This window comes from Pleurodeles waltl, chromosome 8 (genome assembly GCF_031143425.1).
Source record: "Pleurodeles waltl isolate 20211129_DDA chromosome 8, aPleWal1.hap1.20221129, whole genome shotgun sequence".
Classification (NCBI taxonomy): domain Eukaryota; kingdom Metazoa; phylum Chordata; class Amphibia; order Caudata; family Salamandridae; genus Pleurodeles; species Pleurodeles waltl.
In genome coordinates, this window is record NC_090447.1 from 530,029,326 (window position 1) to 530,034,007 (window position 4,682).

General features: G+C 55.8%; 1 non-coding gene across 1 annotated transcript; it reads right to left on the reverse strand.

Annotated features, from left to right (window-relative positions):
* Positions 1–1,644: 1,644 nt before the first annotated feature.
* Positions 1,645–1,798, reverse strand: LOC138252439 (5.8S ribosomal RNA). Its single transcript, XR_011195190.1, has one exon. It is a non-coding gene; the product is annotated as a 5.8S ribosomal RNA (ribosomal RNA).
* Between the last annotated feature and the right edge of the window lie 2,884 nt (positions 1,799–4,682).

Here is a 4,682-nt window from a genome sequence, read left to right on the forward strand (position 1 = left end):
GAAAAACCTGGAAATTTACACAACTTGGAGTTCCATAGCCCTGTGCTGAAGGAATACTTTGTCCCCTTAACCCCTTCTGTGCCTAGGGCATAATGGTTACGTGCTGGGCAGTAGCGCTGCTGTCTGTTACAGACCCTGATCAGGGCTTCCCGGGGCTCTCCCGGGATCCTCTTCCAGCTCGGCATCCAGCAGGAAAGGAGAGTCCTAGGCCTTCATGCAGGGCTAGACACTGCTCTAGGCCCAAACCTGGTGGGGGAGCAGAAGAGTCTTCTCCGGTCTGCAGCCACTGTACCTGGGTAGTGACTGCCTTCACCATAACGTGGGCTCAGGGTGCTGCCTTTGGGCGGGTGCCTTCCACTTTCCTAGAACCTGGGCACGCGGAGACCAGGAGGCTTAAGCCCGGACTGCCCCACACCCTCTCCCCACTGGCCTGCTCATTTTCCTCTACTATTAAGCCCCCATGAAGTGGGGGCTTACAGAACACAGGGGGGAGACAAAAGTCAGAGTTAGCCCGGCAGTCCAGCCCGCACGCCATCTGGTCGGCCAGCCGGCGGGCACACTGGTCAGCTAGCCCAGTGACTAGATGGCCCGGGATGACTTGGTGAACAGATGGCCTGGGATGACCCAGGGGCCAGTGCGATCCAGGTAGCATGGCAGTCAGCCCGGTGAAGACAAGATCGGTCGAGCTATTTGAGAGGCTCCTTCCCGGGGCAGCTTGCCTCCCGGCGACTTGTATGGACCAGGGATTCCCACCCTGACCATCCGGTCACCCTGCTGACTTCCAAAGAATTGTAGCCCCCGTCCATGCATCCGGTGGTGCAGAGCGGGAGGGGAGCCCCCCTTGTCAGGTGGCACGTGGTTGAGGCAGCCTCCACGAGTCTGCAGCCAACTCCCTCCCCACCGGCCTGGCGGCAGAGGGACCACCACCCTCCACCCCCTAAGTGTGGTTGTGGGGAGAGACGTGCACCCACAGATGGAGGCAAAAGCTTGGCTCAGACGATGACTTTCAATACATCGCAGCAAGGTAGCTGCTCTGCTACTTAAGAAGCCCTGACCCAGAATCAGGTCATTTATGATTGATTTAGCACCGAGTGACCAACGAACATGCAGTGCTCTAAGGGCGATGGAGGTGGACCCCTTCTGTCTGCATCCGCTTACAATCAGTAGTTTGTCACGCCTGATCTGAGGTCGTAGTCAGATACCTAAGCAGTGGGGGAAGCCAGGACCACCAACCCTTAGGCTTCAGGAGTGAGGGGACAGGGGGACATGGCAGCACACCCTTTTTCCTGGATTGAAGCTGGAAGCCAGCAGTTGGCCCTCCCCACCCGGGGAGCCAGCCATAGGGGTGTGCACCGAGGCGGTGTGTGCAGGCAGTTGTGGGACACCACAAACAACCACGCACAGCATGCAGCCAGACACCCCAGAACATGACCAGGGCAGACCGGTCCCCTGCCTGCACTCCACTGAGGCGGGGTGGCAAGGGTAGGCGTGCCGGCAGTGTACCTCAATCGCAGGACCGGGGGTGGAATCCTGCTGCAGGCAATCAGGAGGATCTGACCTTGGAGGTGGGACAAAGAGAGCAGAGCTACCCTGCGACAGCCCCAGCCTCATCCTGGGAAAGCCCCAGGGTGATTGACACTCAAGCAACCCTCAGACAATGGTATTCCCACGGTGAACCCGGGGCTGCAAGGTGCATTCGAAGTGTTGATGATCAATGTGTCCTACAATTCACATTAATTCTCGCAGCTAGCTGTGTTCTTTATCGACACACGAGCCGAGTGATCCACCGCCAAGAGTCACAGACATCTTTTCTCAATGTTCACCCACCTGCATGCGCAGAAGAGGTGGGAGGAAGGCAGCACCGCCCATCTGCACCCACACAGCAAGACTGCCGGGCACCCCATCAGACTTCCCCTTTGGGAGTCATCCTCCACTATTCAAAGAACATCACCAGGCGCTCAACCCAGGAGCCTCCCCATGGGTAAGCGAGGCTCCCAGAGCAGCTCAGGGGCCAGGCAGCCCCACCGCTGCCAGTCCACCCCAGAGGACCAGGAGGGACCATGTGAGTCTTTCAACCCTCACAACAGCCACACAGAACAGAGCAAGCCCGGTACCTGGCAACAAGGGAGGGTCGCCACATCTGCACACCACCTATCATCTACCAGATCTCGACCCCTGCATGTCGGGAGTCACTGGCTTAAGGAGGCAGCCCGAGCCGTGCTAGTGGGCTGGGGGATAGCCCACCCCCACTGCCCTGGTCAGAGGCACCAGAAGGGAAGCAAACCCCTCCAGCAAACCCCCACCGAGGGGAGATGGGGTTCCCTCACAACCCCGGCTCCTCCTCGTCCAGGCTGCCCTGCCACTCGAGAAGGGCCACTCCTGAGTCACCTGAAGCCCAGGCAGGCCGGGAATCAGGTGCAGGAGAGCCCAGGTAGCAGGGCTTCCAGGGGGGTCGTCCCAGCTCAGGAAGGCACTTCAATTCGGTTTCCCTTCCAGGGTCGTGCTGGGTGAGCGTGGGTTCAATCTCAGGAGGGGCTTTCTGTCTTGCCACTCCTGAAGGGGCCGGATCTGGGGTTGAGCCCCCCCCCACTGCCTCCTTCATAAGAGGGTCAAGTCCTCCGAGGCAGAGGAGCCCTCCCTGCGCCCGGTCCTCTCCTAAGCACCCCAGAAGGGTGTTCCGTTCTTGGAGGCGGCCAAGGGCTTTGGGCTGGTGCCATCGGTCTCTCAGGCTGCTTCGCCGTTAATGATCCTTCTGGCAGGAAACCTTGTTATGACTTTTATTTCCTCTAGATAGTCAAGTTTGATCGTCTTCTCGGCACTTCACCAGGGCCGATCCAAGGACCTCACTAAACCATCCAATCTGTAGTAGCGACGGACGCCGACCGCTGGGGGTCACATAACTAGTTAGCATAGAAGAGTCTAATTTGTTATTGTAATTATCCAGACAAATCACTCCACCAACTAAGAACAGTCATGCACCACAACCCACAGTTTCGAGAAAGAGCTATCAATCTGTTTACCCTTTCCGTGTCCGGGTGAGGTTTCCCGTGTTGGAGTCAAATTAAGCCACATGCTCCACTCCTGGTGGTGCCCTTCCGTCAATTCCTTTAAGTTTCAGCTTTGCAAGACTTTGGTTTCCCAGAAGCTGTTCGGCAGGTCATGGGAATAACGCCACCGGATCGCTAGGCAGCATAGTTTACAGTTGAAACCACAACAGTATCTGATCGTCTTCGAACCTCCGACTTTCATTCTTGATTAACGAAAACATTCCTGGCAAATGCTTTTCACTTTGTTTAGTTGTGCACCGGTCCATGAATTTTACCTCTAGCGGCACAATACGAATACCCCCAACCGTCCCTCTTAATCATGGCCCCAGTTCGGAAAACCAACAAAATAGAACCAAAGTCCTATTCCATTATTCCTAGCTGAAGTATTCAGGCGACCGGCCTGCTTTGAACACTGTAATTTTTTCAAAGAAAACGCTTTGGACTCGCAGGACACTCAGTCAAGAGCATCAAGGGGGTGCCGAGAAGCAGGGGCTTGGACAGGCGGTAGCTCAAGGCAGACCACCAGCTCAACCCCAAGATCCAACTACAAGCTTTTTAACTGCAGCAATTTAATATACGCTATTGGAGCTGGAATTACAGCAGCGGTTGGCACCAGACTTGCCCTCCAATAGATCCTCGTTAAAGGGTTTAAAGTGTACTCATTCCGATTACAGTGCCTTGAAAGAGTCCTTTATTGTTATTTTTCGTCACTACCTCCCCAAGTTAGGAATGGGTAATTTGCGCGCCTGCTGACTTCCTTGGATGTAGTAGGCATTTCTCAGGCTCCCCGTGGTCACCATGGTAGGCACAGAAAGTACCATTGAAAGTTGATAGGGCAGACATCCAAATGTATTGTCGCCATCATGGGGACGTGCTATCAGCCAGAGATTATCTAGAGTCACCAAAACAGCCGGGCGAGCCCGGGTTGGTCTTGGTCTGATAAATGCATGCATCATGGGAGGTCAGTGCTTATTGGCATGTATTAGCTCTAGGATTACCACAGTTTTCCAAGTAACAGATGGAGCGATCACATGAACCATAATTGATTTAATGAGCAATTCGCATTTTCACTGTACCGGCTGTGTCTACTTACATGTGCATGGCTCAATCTTTGAGACAAGCATATGCTACTGGCAGGATCAACGAGGTAGCCGCACCTGCTGGAAGGGTTAGAGACGAGTGCCTATCTTGGACCAACCTTCACACCCCATGAGGAAAGCCTGCTGGGGAGAAGCCCCTGCCTGGGGCTTGCTAGGGATGACATGGCAGTCGCACGGGCACCGCCGGCACCAGCCATCTCCACAGGAGGGAGGCAGCCAGGCCAAGATGGAGCCTGAGTGAGACACAGGGTTGACTGCTGGCCTAGGCCAGCAGAGACACTCCACGTAACGGTCATTCCACACTGCTGCGGAAATTCGCTGGGTGGAGGAGGGCAACAGCACACAGGTGTCTGGACTGCCAGGCAGCTTGCGGGACCTGGCACCACCCAACCCCTTTCACTCTGGTCAGACCGCTGGAGGGGCACAGGCTGCCGGGCTGCTTGGTCTTTCCTTTGCCGGGTAAAGGATGGGCCTCTACGAACAGCAGGCCCTTGAGTAGGACGGTCCCTGGTAGGGTGGAAGCTCTTTGCTTGAA